At 28.7% G+C, this 23,827-nt stretch overlaps 1 long non-coding RNA gene across 1 annotated transcript in view; it reads left to right on the forward strand.

Moving 5' to 3' along the window:
* The window catches only part of LOC147802171 (uncharacterized), an 80,074-nt gene that overhangs the window by 15,956 nt on the left and 40,291 nt on the right, over positions 1-23,827 (forward strand). The window contains exon 2 of the long non-coding RNA XR_015429996.1: positions 1,623-23,783. This is a non-coding gene — a long non-coding RNA (uncharacterized LOC147802171). The remainder of the gene's footprint in view (positions 1-1,622; positions 23,784-23,827) is intronic.

Consider the following 23,827-nt stretch of genomic DNA (forward strand, 5'->3'; position numbering starts at 1 on the left):
CACTACATGATGAATAAGTGTTGAATGAATAAATGAAATAGCCCAATTTATGTAAACAAATAATGAAAAGCAAAACAAAGAGCATCATATCTTGAGAAGAAAAAAAAATAAAGATTCCAATGAGCCAAATACAATAACACTTAAAATAAATTATTCAAGCGCAGATTTATTTTGAAGCAACTCTGTCAAAAAACAAACAAATAAAATCCCCCCATTATAATGAATAAATAAATAAACTTGCTCACATAATGAATTGAGGAGTTAATAAAAAGTGCTGGAAAACCAAATTTGCTTAAAAGCATGAGAAGATTAAAGTGAGCAAGCCATTTAAAAGGCCAACACCTCAAAATTTGCTTCCTTCATTTGCTGTTTCGGCCATTACAAATCCAGCCATTATTAATACAGGAGGGGGGGGGTCTAAAAAGAGATGCGCCCGCATACAAAGATAGGGGGGGGGGTCGAAAAGGAGATGCGCCCGCACACAAGGGACTTGCCGCAATGCTGTCAGCGATGGAGACTCTCCTATTGATTGTATACTCTCGTTCCCCATTCCATTACAGGCCGCTCCCCATCTTCAGATCCTCACTTTCACTGAGCAGACGACACCTTTTTCCTGCGCCACCCCCACCTTTTTAGGGATTCCTTAATAGGTTTGACCCCTCTCCCCCATCAAATCACCTTACCTGACAGAGATCTATAAGGAAAAATTTAGCCCCTAGCAGACGATTTTTGCCTACAGAGCATTTCAATAAAGGAGGGGGCTAGCGATCGAAAACAAAGTCGTCTGCCATTTTCCAACATGGCCGAAGACCCTCATCATTGGAGCTTTGATCCACTTATGGTATGCGGCTTTTTATTTGATGTGGCTTAAGCTTCTTTCGGTTTTAGTGCTTTCTCTTTTTCTTTGTGCCTCATTTATTTGTTGCTCTTTTTCTTTTTTTTTCTTCTTTAGCTTCCTTTTTCTTAACTCGCATTGCTGGAAAGTAACTTTTTATTCATTCTATTTTAGGAAAATTCATGCCATTCAACGGATTAACTCATTTAGGAAAATTTTATGAAAAATTGCAAAGTAAATGCTATACAGATTTAGGAATTGCTTAAAAAATTTAATTTAATGAGACGTAGAAGAATTTTTAAATTTCGATGAGATATTTCTTTTATATTGGTTTTGTTCAAATATTGATTTTAAATTCCATAATTATTTTTTATTTTATTCTAAAAATGTTATGTTTCATTATTATTTATGTAATATTTCATAAAAAAATTAGAGAAATAATTACCAGCTGTTTTATAATTTTCAGTACAAAATTAGATAATAAAACGAAAGAAAAATGGAATTATTGATTTAATATTTCCTTGAAGTTGCTTTTGTTCAAGTATTGAATTTAAAATTAAGAATTTTATATTTTATTTAAGGAATTAGTTTATATGTGAAAGTTTTAATTAAAAAATATTACATAGGTAAATTTATAATCGTGCATATACAAATGTAATAGAAATGAAAGTTCAAAAAGTGTCAAAAAAAATTTAATTTAATGAAACTGTAAAGAATTGTTAAATTTTGAATAAATATTTCATTTATATTGTTTTTGTTCAGATCTAAATTTTAATTTTTATTTTAGATTGAAGACAGAGATGAAAGAAACTTCATCAATAAATTGAAAACTTGATGATATTTTTTAGGTAAGTTAATTAGTTATCAGAAATAGAAAGCTTTTAGATGCATCTTAGTGATAAAATATTCATAATTATCCTACTCAGTGTTAAAACAAGAAAACAATAGCTTTATATACTGCTAAGACTATTATATAAATTGAATCATATTTGCAAGTGAAAAAAATAACTTACTACAGTTTCGAAAATATTTCAATCATTTAAATGAACTATTAAGTAAAAAAAACGAACATGGCTGATATAATAGCATAACTACCAACTTTTTTGTTAAAGATTTTACACAGTGACAGTGAAATGCAATAAAATTTTGTAAAATTTTATTTAGTTTCTCAAGTACTTATGCACAGTGAAGTAAGATTTTCTTTTATTTAATGTATATACTTTTATTTATTTATATGATATGTTGAACAAAACATATCAATTCATATTTATTAAATTAAAAATCTAGAAGTTAACAACTAGAAAAATTCTTTCAAAACACGCACGAAATCTGGTAACTATGAAATTGTATTTAATATTCAATTTATAAAATATTTCATGGTTTTGTGAAATTGACGATCAAGGATTAATATTCAATTTATAAAATATTTTATGGTTTAGAGAAATTGAAGATCAAGGATTAATATTCAATTTATAAAATATTTTATGGTTTAGAAAAATTGAAGATCAAGGATTAATATTCAATTTATAAAATATTTTATGGTTTTGGGAAATTGAAGATCAAGGATTAATATTCAATTTATAAAATATCTTATGGTTTAGAGAAATTGAAGATCAAGGGGGAAGAACAGTTTAGGTACATTTTTCACAAAATTATGATTGGATCGCCATCTGTTGCATTTTGAGGATTCCTCTGCTTTGACAAATCAATAATGTGGAAAAATCGGTTCTACCCGAGAGTTATTACATGGTAAAAAAGGTAATATTAGGGAATAAACAGCTTTCAGGAACATAAGTCGTTCTTTCCCCTTGATCTACATTTTTTTCTTCTGGTTAATATTTAAGTAATACAGACATTTATTAGTGAAAGTTTTTACACCTACGTTTATAACTTTTGCAACTAAATTTAAAAATCTATAAAAACGTATAACATATTTTTTAGAAATTTTTTTTTAATTATTTTAATTAAATAATATTACTGATTAATATCAAAAGAACAACTGGAAGAAAATGAAATTAATTCTATGATGAGGAAGATTTGAAAAGAATACATTTTTATAGGATTGCATTTTATCTAATTTGCAATGAAACATAACAAAATCTATTCTAAAATTTAATAGCAGAAAAACCAAAGCAAAAATCATTGATCTTTCTTCATAACAAATAGATTTTCTGTTTGTTTTTTTAATTTTTATGAAGCCATTATACTTATTTATTTAGTTATTCACCCTAAAATAATTCAATATCTGCTTTTCGACTACAGAAAAATAAAGACATTGTGTGTCTACATGAGATGTATATTTTTAACCAAGCCTTATATGAGCCTAGTTCGTCTAGTGGTTCAGGTACCATTGTGAAGGACAGAGGTTCTATTCCCGTAAGAGGCTTGATGCCGATCATGTTACAGATCAATTTTCACCAGATAATCTTGCAAGTAAATATGGCAGGTGAACAATGGCAACAACATGAATGCAACCAAATCGTTGCTCTCGAAATCAGGGAGTTTTAATTTTCAATAGCCAAAAAATAAACTGTTGCAATTGATTATTTAAGATTCTTTAACAGCAAGAACAGTACAAAAAGACTGTATATTTAAAAATTTCAAAGTTGAATTTTATGAAAATTTAAAAAAAGAAAAATATTTGCAGAATATGCAATTATCTTATAAAAAAAATTAGGTCTTGGTAATAAGGGTTATGACGCAATGTTGAAAATCAGTTTATTGCGAAAACGGTAGATTATGTTATGGTTTTTGTCACTTGTACAAAAAAGACGTATTTCTTTTCTCCTATTGTCCATTTATATAAGATTAGTAACACGTTTTACTAAATTAAAAGGTTATGCCCAGAACTGGTGAATAAATTATAAAATGAGTCATGTTTCGCAGGTTGCTTAGGCATTTATATTATGACCATTAATCGTTTAAATGTTTAATAATTCATACATTGGTGTAAGGATTCTATACAAAATTTAAAATTATTGCCAAAGTATGACTTTCCTTTTTAATATTTTGCATGCTGTTTATGTATTTTATACAACAGGTGCATTATATTTATAAAGAGCTTAAGATTAATACGCTACATTTTCAAATTGTTGAGGAAAGAGACTTGGAAGAAAAACACTATGATTTTAATGCAGGCAATGCGATGTTTTAGTGCTGTAAATGGATGAAAATCAGCTTTTTATAAATTACTCTTCTAAAAATTACTATAACACAGTTTGATACAAAATTGTCAGATTTAGAAAAAATGTGGCTTATCACTATTTTGCAGTTAAAAAAAATAAATACATAAAAAAAAGCTTTAAATACTGTGGAAAAGTATAATCAGAACCACCAGAATATGGTAAAATTTATTATGTTTTTACCTCTATGGTAATGCCAAAAAGCTGGGTAATTCTTACTGAAGCACTTAGGAAATGTTTTGGGTGAAAATAACTACAAAATATTGTGTTATAAATAATAAATATAAAATTTAGTAAAGGTGGTAAAATTTAGTAATTTTTATCAAGATACCTCAGATCATGGCACAAAAACAATTTATTGGGTTAAATGCACTTTTCAGTTTTGTATTTTTTACTGAATGTGTGGTAATTAGAAATATGATTTTGAAAATACCAGAATTTCCGGTCAATTGAGATACCAAATGAATGGATTAAATACCGTAGATTTCGGTTTTTATTAACCAAAATTATACTTTTTTCTTCTTTTTTTTTTTACTAAAAATATTATTATTAGACAGTATGATAATTTTACCAGTATTCGGAATTTTTATTCCGTCTTGCTACCGAAGTATAAGCTAATACTTCATTTTCTGCTAATATATTCTCCACATTACTGAAAATGATTATGAAAGTATTTTTGTAATTTGACAATATTTCCTTTTTTTATGAAGCCCAGCCACTGCATCTTAGAAATAATTGTGAAAGTGTAAACTGTTTAAATATTCATACACTACGAGGTTTCTAAGCGATGTTTAGAAATAGTTTTTAAATAACGACCATTTAATTGTTAACACATTGCCTAGGAGTACTATAGGACACCTACCAGATTAAGATAAGAAGCATTAATTTTTCTCCTTCAATATTCTTAAACATTATTTTTTCTCTTCTCGCAAATATTCTATAGAATTCCTGGAAATGGTTATCAAAGATCAAAATATTGATTGAAATATTGAAATGTGAAAAATTATTGAAATTACACACTTTCCATGCATTCTATACAATATTTGTAGGAACTAGTGAGGTGTAAAGTTTTAATTCAGCGATAAATGAAATAAAGAAATGCAAATAGTATATGAAAAATCATATTAGTTTGACATCTAATAAAAAGAGGGCAGCACAATATAATGTACAACATAATTATTGAAACAGCTTTGGTTTGCTTGAATTATTGAAACTGAATCGTTTCTGAAATGTTAAACATAAATTTTATATGAAACTTAAACAAAAGAATTTTAACAGTGGTGGGGAAAAATCTGACAAATTTATGTTCATTTCTTTTTTATTTGAAAAAAAGTTTTATATTTTGTTCGTTTCTGTACTCATTAGAGCAGCGTGCAATTTACATATGTAAATTGTAACTCATATATCATGAAACACGTTTAACAGAACATGATAAGGTAAGTAAATGTTTACTATTCTTAATTTTGTATTTTAAAATATTTTTATCAGATTGGTACAATAGTTCAACGCAACTTTTTAGTCATTATATCATCACGAGTTCATCGTGTAGAGTTACATCTTCACATAGAATTTTTTACTTTATTTATTTGATTGTTTATATTCTTGAATGTCAAATAAAATCACATTTTGGCAAATATTGTGATTTTACAAATTTTGCACATCACCTAAATTAATGCTGTGAAAAATAAATAAATAAATAAAAATTAAAAAAAAAACGGACAAGAAAGAAAGAAACAAACAACTTTCATTTTCATTGCGAGAATGAGTTGAATTAGTCAAAATCAATGAATCAAGAATCATGAATTAGTCAAAATATAGCCAATATATTACATTGGCAGGAAAACTGTTCAACGTTGAACCACAATCTCGAAATTTTGAACCATAATATGGTGCAAAATTGCTACAACTATATTAAGGTGTTAAATTGAACCACATTATCGTAAAGACAAACTTTCATTTAAAATGCATAATTGAGTTTTATTAAATCATGAACTAGTCAAAATACAGTTTAGTAAATTAATTTAATTTTCACAAATAAACCAATGGTGGATATTTACTCTATTCGGCAGTATTGCACAAATACAATACAAATGCAATACAATATGATGCAAAATACAAGGCTGTTTTTCAATCTCAATTTGAGATAGAAAGTATTTTAGATTCTCTTTTTCTTTTCTTCCTGATTTTTTTTTTATTTTTTCTTGACGATGATATTACTTCCTACGCAATTTTGCTATCGGCATTTTTTGAAAAATTGTTTAGTATTATGCATTTTTCTGATTTTGGAGTTTTGACAAACATATTTGTTTTTGACATTTAAATTTTAGCTTCTCCCAAATTGGCTTTCATTAGTTCAAACTGTAATAAAAATTAAATTTTTAAAAAATCTAAAAACTGTCAATTGTATAGTTTAAAATAACTTAACTGAAAATCGAAAATCGCTTAATTTTATATCCTTAAATTTTTGAATAAAAAATTTATATAAGTTCTATAAATTATCAAGCACTGTTTCTTCTAACATACTAAAGTTCTACCTTTATTTTTTATTTCTGATTATTCATTCATTTTTCCTTTTTCATTCATTTTTCATATTTCATTCATTTCTGAAGAGCGTCTTGCTGTAAAATGATACTAGATCATTAAAAAATTGTTAAATGCAAAAAAATAAAAAAATCAATAATTAAATTTTAAAAAAAAAATTAAAAAATAAGAAAACGTACAGCGCAACTTTAAATTGAATTCCAATATAAATTTAGTTTTAGGAAGATCACGATCATTCATTATGATCTAAAAAAAATGATGAATGGGTTTTGAAAAATAAATTTCTCGATCATTATTATTTCGGAAAAAAGAAAGAAAAACACACAAATAAAATATAAATTGATTAATATTGTATGTCAAATTTCCTCTATAAATCACAGCAACTATTTACACTTGTAGCTGTTAAAAAACAAGATCAACTTCAGTAGAACAAGCGTCAAGCAAGCATTAAAAACCATTTTTTGTGATTCTTTATCCGATGTTGACAGACGATGATGCATTGGAACACGATATGGTTTGTCTGGCTGTCATTTATAAAGGTAGTCAAAATCATTTATCAGATTATATGTTGTCCTTTTTTACTACGGCCATCACGCGAACAAGTACTTCGTTGTAGAGTAACAATGAATGATTCAGTTTTAAATACAAGCATTTAGTTTAAGTGTATCAAGAATTTCGTTATTTAATAAATGAACAAATTAAACTATCTTTTCATTTTGTGCCGATCTTTGAGTTGTTTCTTATTGCTATCATTTAGATTCAAGAAAAAAAATTAAATGGTGATAGACTTTAAACTTTTATTAAAAATTTTAAAATTGAACTTCTATGTTTTACTGGATTCTAGGAAAAAAGGTACGGAAAAAAGGGTCCCGGAGGAAAAGGTACGGAAAAAAAGGTCCCCGGAAAAAAAGGTCCCGGTAAAAAAGGTACCTGTGTAGGCAAAATTCTGTAGGGGAAAATACTTGAAATGAGTAGATTAGATTGAAGCGCTTTTTGCTGTTCCGTGCATGTTTTTTTTTTTTTTTCTTCTTCTTTCTTTTCGCGTCGCGCGTTTTCAACTAATTAAAAAGGACCAATACTTTCACCTCCAATCACGAATAAACATCCAACACATAAATCCTCTCAACTTCCCCGATTGGCTACTTTAAGCCTCACATTAGCAACTTCTTCACAAAATATAATTTAAAATAGAAAAATAACACATTTTTCACTTAAAAAAATTTAAAAAAAAAAAGTAAAACATTATTGAAAAATTTAAATAGTATCTTCCCGCTTTGAAAAATAATTAAAGAAGAATAAATATATGAAATAAAAATTTTTAAAAAAAGCGTAATACAACCAGCCCATAACCTTACCCTTCTCCTTACCTCAATGATCTAATCTGAATTAACAGATAAAAAGAATATTCATTGAAACAGCGAGAAGCATTCATGCTGCCCAGAAAGCGAGAGGGGAAATATCCCTACAGATTTTTCCTTTGGAGGTACCTTTTTTTCCGGGACCTTTTTTTCCAGGGACCCTTTTTTCCGCACCTTTTTTCCAGGCACCTTTTTTACCGGGACCTTTTTTTCCGTACCTTTTTGTCCGGGACCTTTTTTTCCATCTACCCAGTACCACAGTCCTGTATGCACTATACCGGTGTTCCGAACACTAATGTTTCCCGGAATCTATCCTCGCCAGATATTAAAATTTCGAATAAATATAATAATATCAACGAATAAGTAAATATCAAATCTGATATAACAAATATTTCGGACATTCACCAAAACGGCTTTATTTACATTCACCAGTGAAATTCGACATTCCCTTGATTTCGATCATTCACGGTAGCATATACAAAAAATTTAAAGCGTCATCATTTAATGCAAAATTTTATTTCAAGTAATTAAGGATGACACATCTAAAAAAAAATTGGTTGAAACTACCAGAATATGGTAAAATTTAACAAGTTTCTGGTTCTGCGGGAACACCGAATCTGTTCTCAGCAGATATTAAAATTTCGAATAAATATAATAATATCAACGAATAAAAAAATATCAAATTTGATATAACAAATATTTTGGACATTCACCAAAACGGCTTTATTTACATTCACCAGTGAAATTCGACATTCCCTTGATTTCGATCATTCACGGTAAAATATACAAAAAATTTAAAGCGTCATCATTTAATGCAAAATTTTATTTCAAATAATTAAGGATGACACATCTAAAAAAAAAATTGGTTGAAACTACCAGAATATGGTAAAATTTAACAAGTTTCTGGTTCTGCGGGAACACCGAATTTATTCTCAGCAGATATTAAAATTTCGAATAAATATAATAATATCAACGAATAAAAAAATATCAAATTTGATATAACAAATATTTTGGACATTCAACAAAACGGCTTTATTTACATTCACCAGTGAAATTCGACATTCCCTTGATTTCGATCATTCACGGTGACATATACTAAAAATTTAAAGCGTCATCATTTAATGCAAAATTTTATTTCAAGTAATAAAGGGTGACACACACAAAAAAAATTTGGTTGAAACTACCAGAATATGGTAAAATTTAATAAGTTTCTGGTTCTGCGAGAACACCGAATCTATTCTCAGCAGATATTAAAATTTCGAATAAATATAATAATATCAACGAATAAAAATACATCAAATTTGATATAACAAATATTTTGGACATTCACCAAAACGGCTTTATTTACATTCACCAGTGAAATTCGACATTCCCTTGATTTCGATCATTCACGGTGACATATACAAAAAATTTAAAGCGTCATCATTTAATGCAAAATTTTATTTCAAGTAATTAAGGATGACACACCGGGAAAAAAAATTTGGTTGAAACTACCAGAATATGGTAAAATTTAACAAGTTTCTGGTTCTGCGAGAACACCGAATCAATTCTCAGCAGATATTAAAATTTCGAATAAATATAATAATATCAATGAATAAAAAAATATCAAATTTGATATAACAAATATTTTGGACATTCAACAAAACGGCTTTATTTACATTCACCAGTGAAATTCGACATTCCCTTGATTTCGATCATTCACGGTGACATATACTAAAAATTTAAAGCGTCATCATTTAATGCAAAATTTTATTTCAAGTAATTAAGGATGACACACCGGGAAAAAAAATTTGGTTGAAACTACCAGAATATGGTAAAATTTAACAAGTTTCTGGTTCTGCGAGAACACCGAATCAATTCTCAGCAGATATTAAAATTTCGAATAAATATAATAATATCAATGAATAAAAAAATATCAAATTTGATATAACAAATATTTTGGACATTCACCAAAACGGCTTTATTTACATTCACCAGTGAAATTCGACATTCCCTTGATTTCGATCATTCACGGTAACATATACAAAAAATTTAAAGCGCCATCATTTCATGCAAAATTTTATTTCAAGTAATTAAGGATGACACACCGGGAAAAAAAATTGGTTGAAACTATCAGAATATGGTAAAATTTAACAAGTTTCTGGTTCTGCGGGAACACCGAATCTGTTCTCAGCAGATATTAAAATTTCGAATAAATATAATAATATCAACGAATAAAAAAATATCAAATTTGATATAACAAATATTTTGGACATTCACCAAAACGGCTTTATTTACATTCACCAGTGAAATTCGACATTCCCTTGATTTCGATCATTCACGGTAAAATATACAAAAAATTTAAAGCGTCATCATTTAATGCAAAATTTTATTTCAAATAATTAAGGATGACACATCTAAAAAAAAAATTGGTTGAAACTACCAGAATATGGTAAAATTTAACAAGTTTCTGGTTCTGCGGGAACACCGAATTTATTCTCAGCAGATATTAAAATTTCGAATAAATATAATAATATCAACGAATAAAAAAATATCAAATTTGATATAACAAATATTTTGGACATTCAACAAAACGGCTTTATTTACATTCACCAGTGAAATTCGACATTCCCTTGATTTCGATCATTCACGGTGACATATACTAAAAATTTAAAGCGTCATCATTTAATGCAAAATTTTATTTCAAGTAATAAAGGGTGACACACACAAAAAAAATTTGGTTGAAACTACCAGAATATGGTAAAATTTAATAAGTTTCTGGTTCTGCGAGAACACCGAATCTATTCTCAGCAGATATTAAAATTTCGAATAAATATAATAATATCAACGAATAAAAATACATCAAATTTGATATAACAAATATTTTGGACATTCACCAAAACGGCTTTATTTACATTCACCAGTGAAATTCGACATTCCCTTGATTTCGATCATTCACGGTGACATATACAAAAAATTTAAAGCGTCATCATTTAATGCAAAATTTTATTTCAAGTAATTAAGGATGACACACCGGGAAAAAAAATTTGGTTGAAACTACCAGAATATGGTAAAATTTAACAAGTTTCTGGTTCTGCGAGAACACCGAATCAATTCTCAGCAGATATTAAAATTTCGAATAAATATAATAATATCAATGAATAAAAAAATATCAAATTTGATATAACAAATATTTTGGACATTCAACAAAACGGCTTTATTTACATTCACCAGTGAAATTCGACATTCCCTTGATTTCGATCATTCACGGTGACATATACTAAAAATTTAAAGCGTCATCATTTAATGCAAAATTTTATTTCAAGTAATTAAGGATGACACACCGGGAAAAAAAATTTGGTTGAAACTACCAGAATATGGTAAAATTTAACAAGTTTCTGGTTCTGCGAGAACACCGAATCAATTCTCAGCAGATATTAAAATTTCGAATAAATATAATAATATCAATGAATAAAAAAATATCAAATTTGATATAACAAATATTTTGGACATTCACCAAAACGGCTTTATTTACATTCACCAGTGAAATTCGACATTCCCTTGATTTCGATCATTCACGGTAACATATACAAAAAATTTAAAGCGCCATCATTTCATGCAAAATTTTATTTCAAGTAATTAAGGATGACACACCGGGAAAAAAAATTGGTTGAAACTATCAGAATATGGTAAAATTTAACAAGTTTCTGGTTCTGCGGGAACACCGAATCTGTTCTCAGCAGATATTAAAATTTCGAATAAATATAATAATATCAACGAATAAAAAAATATCAAATTTGATATAACAAATATTTTGGACATTCACCAAAACGGCTTTATTTACATTCACCAGTGAAATTCGACATTCCCTTGATTTCGATCATTCACGGTAAAATATACAAAAAATTTAAAGCGTCATCATTTAATGCAAAATTTTATTTCAAATAATTAAGGATGACACATCTAAAAAAAAAATTGGTTGAAACTACCAGAATATGGTAAAATTTAACAAGTTTCTGGTTCTGCGGGAACACCGAATTTATTCTCAGCAGATATTAAAATTTCGAATAAATATAATAATATCAACGAATAAAAAAATATCAAATTTGATATAACAAATATTTTGGACATTCAACAAAACGGCTTTATTTACATTCACCAGTGAAATTCGACATTCCCTTGATTTCGATCATTCACGGTGACATATACTAAAAATTTAAAGCGTCATCATTTAATGCAAAATTTTATTTCAAGTAATAAAGGGTGACACACACAAAAAAAATTTGGTTGAAACTACCAGAATATGGTAAAATTTAATAAGTTTCTGGTTCTGCGAGAACACCGAATCTATTCTCAGCAGATATTAAAATTTCGAATAAATATAATAATATCAACGAATAAAAATACATCAAATTTGATATAACAAATATTTTGGACATTCACCAAAACGGCTTTATTTACATTCACCAGTGAAATTCGACATTCCCTTGATTTCGATCATTCACGGTGACATATACAAAAAATTTAAAGCGTCATCATTTAATGCAAAATTTTATTTCAAGTAATTAAGGATGACACACCGGGAAAAAAAATTTGGTTGAAACTACCAGAATATGGTAAAATTTAACAAGTTTCTGGTTCTGCGAGAACACCGAATCAATTCTCAGCAGATATTAAAATTTCGAATAAATATAATAATATCAATGAATAAAAAAATATCAAATTTGATATAACAAATATTTTGGACATTCAACAAAACGGCTTTATTTACATTCACCAGTGAAATTCGACATTCCCTTGATTTCGATCATTCACGGTGACATATACTAAAAATTTAAAGCGTCATCATTTAATGCAAAATTTTATTTCAAGTAATTAAGGATGACACACCGGGAAAAAAAATTTGGTTGAAACTACCAGAATATGGTAAAATTTAACAAGTTTCTGGTTCTGCGAGAACACCGAATCAATTCTCAGCAGATATTAAAATTTCGAATAAATATAATAATATCAATGAATAAAAAAATATCAAATTTGATATAACAAATATTTTGGACATTCACCAAAACGGCTTTATTTACATTCACCAGTGAAATTCGACATTCCCTTGATTTCGATCATTCACGGTAACATATACAAAAAATTTAAAGCGCCATCATTTCATGCAAAATTTTATTTCAAGTAATTAAGGATGACACACCGGGAAAAAAAATTGGTTGAAACTATCAGAATATGGTAAAATTTAACAAGTTTCTGGTTCTGCGGGAACACCGAATCTGTTCTCAGCAGATATTAAAATTTCGAATAAATATAATAATATCAACGAATAAAAAAATATAAAATTTGATATAACAAATATTTTGGACATTCACCAAAACGGCTTTATTTACATTCACCAGTGAAATTCGACATTCCCTTGATTTCGATCATTCACGGTAACATATACAAAAAATTTAAAGCATCATCATTTAATGCAAAATTTTATTTCAAGTTATTAAGGATGACACACCGGGAAAAAAAATTTGGTTGAAACTACCAGAATATGGTATAATTTAACAAGTTTCTGGTTCTACGGGAGCACCATAGGCAAATTAATTTTTACCGAAGCACCTTAGTATATATTTTTTGTAAAATTTGGTAATAAAATAATGTTTTATTACCATGCTGTTTAGTAGTAAATGCGATAAAATGTGATAAGTTCATCATGACACCTTAAAACACAGTTTTAAAACCATTTCCTCAATTAAATTTGCCTTTCAGTTTAGTCTCAGTATAATTTTGCTATAAATATAATTCCAGTAAACCGTTACCTTGTGAATGGAAAATTTACCAAATGAATGGTTTAAATACCGTATGTTTTGGTTTTATTACCTGAGTTATGTTTTTTTTTCTTTCTTTTCATTGCTATAAAAGTAAATGTCATTACCATACAATAAGCGGTAATTTTACCAGAATCCTTCTTCTCTGTGCAGTAAGTCATTTCAGGCACATTTTACTGACATTATTTAATGATATGCTTACAAACAAAATAATTCTTGTACATTGCTATTAAAATTTTCTTAACATAACAAATGCATTTCAGATATATTTTAATAGCATTTACAGATAAATGGCAATTTTCATTACTTAGGGTAGAAATAAAAGTGATTCTAGGATTTTTTAAAAACATATATAACCTAACTTTTGTTTCTTATCTGAAACACATTTTAAACATTTTGTATTGTCTTGTTTGTAATAACATAAAGTCATCAACAAGTAAGTAAAATCTTTGATTATTATTAATTTTTTAATCTGCACTTAATTGTTTTATAAATACTGAGAAAGTACTATAAATAATGTGCTATAAATATATTTCCAAGAGAATACACTCATTTTCCTTTTTATAGTAGAAGTGTACTTGAAAGTTACTATAAATGTATTTTTTCAGGAAATTGCATTGCTTATGAATTTTGATTTGCTTATTTGGTAAAGTTGTACTGAAAAGAAACGATTAATATATCTGTTACTGTGAAATGTGAACGATCTGTATATATTTGTCAGGTATACCCTACGCCCTACACTGATGTTTTCTTAAAATTAAATGCCACTGCCCAGCATGCTTCTGGCTTCTGAAAAGCAAATCATTTCGCCATATCCGACATTCCTCCATCACTTTCCTTGCATGTATCGTTTTTTCTGTATATGTTTGATTGTTTTTCTCAAAATCCGATAAGTAAAAAAGACAAAAAAATTAATGCTAAATACTTATTATGGATTTTTCTTCTTTAATTTGTGAATGCATTTCATTCTCCAAAATGATATCAATAACCACAATCAACTCTTTAAAAGTAAAAATGCTTTTATAATGCAAAAGTAAAAAGTAAAATTGCTTTTGTAAGTACAAATATTTTTTAACTAAAGATATTGGATTTAAAATTAATTTATTCATTAAATTATAAAAATGTTTTCAACTTTATTCTCATGCAGTACTTTACTTACATATTTCATAATTTTATGTATATTTAATTAAAGTTATTAATTTTAAAGTCTGTATGGGTTGGATTTTCAATTATACAGTGTATTTCAAAGTACTTTAATTGTAAGTAGTTGTACTTAGCTTATTACTCTTTAAAAACAATGTTCCTCTGAATGATACTTATTAAATTAGAATATCAGTCTTAAACGAGAAGATATGTCCTTATCAAATAAAATTTTTTGTACTTTTTATTTTAAAAAGAAAAAAAAAATATTTTGCAGTTGATTGATGTGATGTTGTATAAGCATTTTATTTTTATTCGCAAAACTTTTAAACTGTACTATTCAATTTAAATTTTAATAATTTAACTGATCGACAATTCATTACTCATACTCATTGTATCCTAAATAACTTAATTTAAATTAGACTAAAGAAATAGACCCATAAGTAATAATAAGTAATAGATTAATAAGTAATAAATAGACAAATAATTAATTTTAAATAGACTAAAAAGTAATCACGATTAAAGGTATAATTTTAAAATCACGCATAGATATTTATCATCAAAAACATATTTTAAAATCATTGAATGAAGCAGAGTCATGAATAATAGCATAGAATTATCATCATATTATCTGAAACTCTAAAATTTCTACCAATATATATGTAAAATTTAAAAACTTTCATGAATAAGTTATCTTATGTTCCTCTGTTACTTTAAGTAAATAAATATAACTATTAAATGTTTCATAAGCTAAATAAAGTTACAAGCTAAGTATGATAATATATTTTTAAAAACATATAATATTCAAATCTGTTAAATAATGAAATCCCTAAAACGATATCAATAATAACTATTTATATTTATATTATCCAATATAAAAAAACAGAAATCAATCATAACGTGGAAAACTATTATTAAGTCTCCCAAAATTCTAATATATTGTCTAGAACTTGCTGATATGGAAGTATTATTTTTATTTTTTTATCACGCAGAGTTATCAAATCAAATTATAAAAAAAAAAGAAGAAAAACAGATACACTTTCTTAACGTAAACATCCAATAAAAACATTTTGACGTGGAAGAAGAAAAAAAAAAGATAAATAAATAGCTAGCAAAGAATAAATAAATAAATAAAACCCTTTTCTGAATTGTATTTACATAGTGAGATTTTGCCCGTCAAAATGATCGTCTTACACACGTAAGACCTCAATTTGTCCAGACTTCAGTTTGATCGATGCCTTAGCTTTGATAAGTCGCCAACTTGTAACGCTTCACAGATTGGCGAAATTTTTTTTCCTTCTCCTTCAGTACTTTTGGGCTTTAAAAGGCTATTAAAAAGGGGATTTTGTCTAAAGTGTTACATCATGTTTTCTGTCATTACTGTCGCCTACTGTAATACTTTGTTTTTGTTACGATGATTGGCGTTTAAACTCTTTTTTAATATACTGTTCCAGTAGTTTTTTTTCCTCATCACTTGGCGAGATATGAGAAGAAGGGCAAGCTTTCTATTTATTTATTTTTGAAAAAAAAAATTATAATAATAATAATAAATAAATTAGTATAAGAGCCTCCTTCTTTTGCCTTTGTCGAATTTTCTGTCCAATTTTCGTTTTAAATTTTTATTTTAAATTTTTATAAGCACTCTTAAAAAGATTGGAGTCAGTTGCACCACATCATCATCCAAATTGGCTGCAACCTCAATGTAGTGCTAAATTGAACCATATTGTGGTACTTTAAAAACCTGGCCCTATGGTTTAACTTGGACGGAAATATGGTTCAATTTAAGCCCTTATTAAAGTTGCTATATATTTTTATTGCATTATAGCTCAAGGTACAGATGTTATGGTTAAACGATGAGCCAATTTTACCGTGTATCCTTTTTACAAAAGATACTGTCTCTTTGGATTAATAGAAATATATAGCATTTTCTCATATAAAGATCGTCAAAAGCATATTGATCCCCACCTCCATAAAATAAATTGGAATAAACAAATAATTTTTGATAGGTAGATATTTTTACCATAGGAAACAATGCGATGAAGAGGTATCTTTTTAAATATTAAAAAAAAAAATCAGGTAGCATACGCTTGCTATTTTTTAAAATGGTAGATTCTCTTTATATTTCATTAACTGGTGTTTAACAAGTCAAACCAATTATTTTGAGTTTACGGCAATCAATGTTCAATGGCATGGCGTTGTTGGTTTTAAGCCATCAAAAAAGACAAATGAACTACTAGATCAAGCATTGGGACAAATTAGTCTTCATGGTAGTTTTCTTGAGCAAACTAACCCACGTTTGAGTTACTTAAAGAGGTAAACCATGAAAACCAACCACGGTTTTGCCCAATGGCACGGGTACTTTATCTCACAGTCCGAATACCACTGAAAATATTTTACGTCAGAGTGATCTGTGAACAGAATTCTATCGGTCCTTTGCTGGGATTCGAAGCTGGATCACCTTACTGAGATACGGGTGCTTTACTCCCGGGGCGATCACAGCTCTCGCTTCATATGCAATTTTATTTTACAGCCGGCGTTGAAAAGCCGACCCATTTTCGGGTTTACGACTATCACTGATGATCTCCATAGCTTTGTTATCTTGAACCCAATCGAAGAGACAAGGGAAGTCTTGGATCGAGCATTGTGACAAACTAGTCTTTGAGGTGGAACTAGCCAATGAAAAACTCACCCCTTAGCCCAACGGCAAGGGTGTTCTAAACCGTAATCCATCTTTCATTTAGGAAAAAATTCGATTGCAACTCTGTGATCGAAGCGAGTCGAGAGCAGAATTCTTATCGACCATCCGACGCTGGGATTCGATTCTGGACGAAACCTTATTTGGAGGCAAGTACATTAGCCTCTAAGCCACAGCAGCTCTGAGCAACCGACTTGAAAGTTTGCTATGTTTATTTTAGGAATATTGAGGGCACCTGTTCGAACAAAACATACTCTAACTATTATGAATAAGTGCGCCGAATTCACATCACTTATAAAAAAATAACCAACTATTCTACAAAATTTGATTAAGATTGTATGAAAAACAACGCCACCAACTTATTACAATCTAAGAAGAATCACTTTTTACCAAATTAAAGTTCCAGCGATTTGATGGATATTATAATTCAAAACGCTCCAATTTTCGAAGAGTAACCAATTTTAGCGATATTGCGATTCAATGAATTAAAAAAAAACGCAGCAATAATTTCCTCATTGAAAACTAAAACATACATAGACTACATTATGGCATAGTTAAGAGTAAACGAAATGCCTTATAAGCAATTTCTACTTCTTTTTTTTAATCGTAGAGCTTTAAACAAAGCTTTCAAATTAAATATAAATAGTTCAATATTAATTATTTAAATTAGCACCATTCCCGATACGTGAGGTGCATACAATTCTGCACTGTGCCCATGGCAACAACTTTCACTCATTCCTTTTTGATACCACCATCACCCTAATGTTCTCTTCCAAATAGCGCCCCGTCTACACCCTCTTCCACCCCCACTTCATAATGAATTCAATTTTCCCATTGCTGACCAAAAAGAACGTCATATACCCACCCATGTCCGACACGCCATTTTTCGATCGATGCTGCAAAAAGGGGGTTGTTCATCCTGTATATTCATCGAATTCGATTTTTGGGGCGATCGACTTGACCAACGCCCAATTGATCCTTTTCCTTCAAGCTCCAATTGTCAGGTATTCCAATTTTTCTCAGAATAGTCCTATTTAAATATTTAGGCGCACTCCTGTGAGATGGGAATTCATAAACGCCCACGCCTTTCATACCTCCCATATTTTTGTTTGAGATAGAAGCATCCTCTTTTGATCTTTACTTTTGGACCACCCCTTGTGTTTGAATCACTCTATTGGGCCATCCAAATGTCAACCTGTTAGGTCATATGGTTTCTATGTAGAATTTTAAGCTTTGTACTTCAAACTGAATCTTTTTTCAAAGTAATTCGAACGTTTTGCAAGTGAATATGAATTTTTTCTGTTGAACTTTTTTTCACGAAAAGCTTAATTTAACTCTACGGAAGTTTAATTGAGATTTAAAATATTTATTTCAATTCCTGGCCGATTTTATTAAACTTTCAAAGATTTGTTGCAACTTTTAATACATTTTCTTGTCAAGGGTTCGGTATGAAATTCGGTGGGTTTTTTTTAATTTGAAGAAGTTTGTTTGAATTTAAAAACAGCTGATGCAATATACTAAGATTCTGAACTATTTTCAGAAACTTAAGGGAATTTTTTCAAGGTTGTTTTCACTTGTAAAAACTTAGTTCAAACTTTAAAGGTTTAATGGGATTTTTAATGGTCTTCAATTAGAAAAAGTGTAATACAATTTGCAGTGGTTTAATGCTATTTGCGAAAGTTTTAAGCAGTTTTCAAAGGTTTGGTTCAATTTGCAATAGTTTAATGCAATTTTCAAAAATTTTATGCAAATTGCTAAAATTTAATGCAATTTGCAAAAGCTTGATGCAATTTGAAAAGATTTCATGCAGTTCGTAAAGATTTGAGGTTATTTCAAAGATTTAGTTTAATTTTGTTTTAGTACAGAGTTATTTTGATGAAGGTGTAGTTTTATTTGCCGTTTTTTTTTAATCAATTCATTTGCAGAAAATTGCTTTAATCTATAAAAGAATCATTTCACTTTACTTCATAATGATAATAGATTAAAAAAAATAGATTAAATCCATTCTGCGAAGATTTAATACTACTTGCGAAAAATTTACTATATTTTAAAAATGTTTTATTCAACTAGCAAAAAATTAAGCTCAAATTGCAAAATTCGGTTCCGAGGTTTAATTTGTAATGAAAAGTCTGTACGCGAATTTTAAGAAATCATTACAGTAAAAATAAAACTAAAAAAAATCTTGTTTTTACAAAATTGATTATATGGCTCAGAGCAGATAGTGAGGATATATTTTACGTAGAATTAATTGTAATTAAACGATTATAATTAAACAATATACTGATATTGCACTCTCTACAAAAACAAAAGTTCACTTTAATTACTGTTTGTTTTTTATAGAACAATTTCAGATGCAGTCAGAATATTTTTTTTCACTTAAAAATCATATAATAGCGAGAAAAAAGTTGTATCGTATCATCTTTGATTTCAAAATAAGCATTGAATACAGGTTTTTTTTTGACGTGATGATCTTTTCAAAAGTCACGACACTGCGTACTTGAGCTAAGTTTTTATTTTAATTAAACTGTTTTACAAGCTTTCAATGTAATTTTGTTGAGCATTCTCTGTAAAGATTTAGCAGAACTAAAACAATGTTCAGATTGCTCAATGTATCAGATAAGGGTAAAGCTACTTACTCTGTTGCGTTTATTTGCTAGATAACTATTTGAAGCTTCGAATAACACTCCGTTTAAAACGCTTCGCAGTTGCCTAAATCGTATCGCATGTGCAGTCCAAAATAATCACACCGGTACGAAACAGGAATAACGAATCAATTTCAAGTACTGAACAATCAGCCAATTTAACTGTAACTGCACCTAATCTGCCAAAAATTGGGTATAAACCTTTTTTGGGGCTAACTTTCAAAACGATAGCAAATTGAGTTAGGCTTAAAATTATACGTCTGAACAACTCTCTGAGAATTTTGTTTCAAAAGATTTACTATTCTGGTTCTTAAATTTTTAGTTAAGCAGGATTCTTTCTTAAGAGAGAGAGGGAGAGAAACAGAGAGAGAGAGAGAGAGAAAAGGAGAGAATCGAAAACCTCCATCCATACTAGAAGCAATCGGAAAGAAAACTGTTTCAGTAGATTCAATGAAATTTAACATCCTAACGATAAGATTTATTTTCCTTATTTAATTAAAATCTGGAAACTCATCTAAGGAATGAGCCTTCTTTTTAATCAAGTAATTATCGGTTAGTATAATGTGAGATAATAGACCGATCTGTTACCGTACCTTCTATGTTGAAGGCTTTAATCGAACGATCTAAATCGATCTAAAATTAAAGAAAAAAGTAAGGTAATAGATCGCAAAAAGCAGCACTTAAAATAGTCGCGCTTAATCTTTGTAACACAAGTTCCGTCAATATTTAATAGTTTTATAATACTCTGGTACTATAATTATAACAGCTCCAAAATTTAATTACTTTAGTTTACATATTATTCACTTAATCATAAATAATCAATATTTTTCCGCTTAATACGATTTGGTGAGCAGATGGTACAAATTAGGTTACCAGTTTCCTAAATCTCACCGCTTACAGACCTTGTGAACATAATTAGTTTCAGTATTTGCGGCACTATTATTCTAACCAAAAAATATAATGTAAGGATATAATCTAATTTAACTTTTATAGAATTTTTTATAAAATGTGAAACTTAATAATATGAAATTTGACACGAATATAAAAGGATTTCGGTTAAAAAATTAAGAATTCTAAATATAAGTCTATTAGAGGTAACAAAAAAAAAAAAAAAAGAAAAAAAAAAAAGCAAGAGTTATTATATAAAAACAGCAGTAATGGTAAAGAATATTGTCACCCATATTTTCTAATAATGTGTTTTTAATGATTTATATTTTTTACGCTTGTTTATTAGAAACATATGAGATAAATGTAATAAGATATTCTTCTTTTAATATCACCTTTACTTTCTTTCCCGTCGCATTTTTTAATTCTTTTATTTGGCGATTGATACCCCTATCGCATGGACAGTTAATTTTCCAGTAATTTTTTTTTCTTTTTACAAATTACATAAAATTTTCCCAAGATCATGGTACTGAGTGGTATTTCTGAATGACACTTACAATTTTTGAAGAAATAATAATTAAAATCAATATTACTTAAAATTAAAGGAATAATTCTTCAAATTAAAATAGAAGCCTTTTAATGAAAATTAAAAAAAACGAAAAGAAAAAGGAGAAAGAAATTGAACAGACAACGTTTATTTTAATAGTATCTAAATAACGTTCTTGTTGAAATTAATAAATAAAATCTAGTAAATTTAAACTAATTAGCGAGTTTAAAATCAAAATAAATATTACAGTAATGAAAAATTAAAGTAGATAGTTAAAATAGTACACAAGTTCAGTTTGAATTTTTGCTGATACTAAGAAGACTGGGAATATGAAGTTAATATACATAAGTTAGTAAGTCAGAGAACTCCTAATATAAATAATTTGAATGAGTTTGGATTATGAGTTGAAAATGTGAGTAACTTTAGATTGTGAGTTTATGATCTGAGGTGAAGTGAGCAAGTTTGGATTAAAAGTTGAAAAAGTTATTAGGTTTAGAGGGCTAAAGTAGATAGTTAAAATAGTACACAAGTTCAGTTTGAATTTTTGCTGATACTAAGAAGACTGGAAATATGAAGTTAATATACATAAGTTAGTAAGTCAGAGAACTCCTAATATAAATAATTTGGATGACTTTGGATTATGAGTTGAAAATGTGAGTAACTTTAGATTGTGTATTTAGGATCTGAGGTGAAGTGAGCAAATTTGGATTAAAAGTTGAAAAAGTGATTAGGTTTAGAGTGCGGGTGATAGATTATGAATGTGAGCTAGTTTAGAGTATGAATTGGAGAAAAAAAAATATTATTGAAAAATTAGTAAGGGAGTTGAAATTTTAGTGAAAATGGATTAACACTGTGTTAATTTAAATGGAAGTCTAATTAACCAGTATTCATATTATTAGAGAAATAGAAAGTTTGAACAGTTCCGAATATAGATCTGTATAATATACACATTTCACATTTGTGAGAATGAGTTGAAAATATAGTGCGTGAGTTTAGAGCATGAGTTGTTGCATGAGAAAAATTGTGGAATGATGTGAAGTAAAAATGTCGCGAGCGAGTTGTCAAACGACAATGTTACGAAGGAATTTCGAATGCGACATTTAGAGTGTGAGTTTAAAAAAAAAATATTGATTGAGTTTAGTTGAAGATTTTATGTAGAAACTTAGAGTAAGCTGATTTTGAAAGGAAATAGAATTAACCAACATTCATATTATTACTAGAGCAGATTGTTTAAGAAGATGCAAATAAATATAGTTATTATCTGATTTAAAACTTCATACGCTTCAAAAATAGGAAAGAATCTATAAATCGCTTTTTTTCTGAAACATGACATCTGCTTTCTGGATTCACGTTTGGAAAATGGCTCCTATTTTTGTATTCAAGTAATTTTGCTTCATTAAAAAACATTAATTATTAAAAATAAGCAAAATTACTTAAGCCAGAGATATTTCTATAGATTCGATTCTGATCCATATTCTTTGCAAACATTATCATATTTTAACCCTACTTTTGCTTAACCTCTTGTTGTACTCGACACTCTCATCAAATGATAAGCATAATCGATAATTCTTTCCATGCAAATTATTCCACCAGGACAACTAAATGTTTTGGTTGCACCAAAATAAGCTTCGCCTCTGTTTAAATATTCCAAAGGAAGATAAACTCAAGGGATGCATATTTTTATTCCGAATTCCCGAACAAAACTTTTCACATTTCTCCTTCGATTATCAAAAACGATGGAAAAGAAATTAAGATAAGAAATCCTTTTTTTTCTTCTTCCAAAAATTGAGAAAAGTGTACCTTCATTAAAGCGAAAACTTTCTCTCTGCGCTAAACTCATCAGCATATTATGATAATTAAGAGAATCGCCATTTATAGAGTGAAAGCGAAAAAGTAAGGGGGCATTGTAGGGGGGGTTGAGAATAGAACGAAAAATGCTTTTGCGTTGTTGGCGTTTATGAATATAGATTGCATTCGCACACGGCGCCCGCTTGCTCCTTCCCTTTTCGTGCGCAGGATTGCGGCGCCATGCGCCTGCCGCTGCTCCGGAATCGGCACAGCTTCAGCTCCCAACCGATACAGAAGGTCCGAAGAAACCACCTTCTCAAATTCTGCTTCTTCTAGAACGAATTATCCTAACAAGTCAACCTCTGACCCTTGGTAAGTAACACTACCGGCCACTTTTCCTTATCATTAAAAAAACG

This window comes from Parasteatoda tepidariorum, chromosome 10, assembly GCF_982258835.1.
Source record: "Parasteatoda tepidariorum strain Cologne lab strain chromosome 10, Ptep-v5.0, whole genome shotgun sequence".
NCBI classification, from domain to species: Eukaryota; Metazoa; Arthropoda; class Arachnida; order Araneae; family Theridiidae; genus Parasteatoda; species Parasteatoda tepidariorum.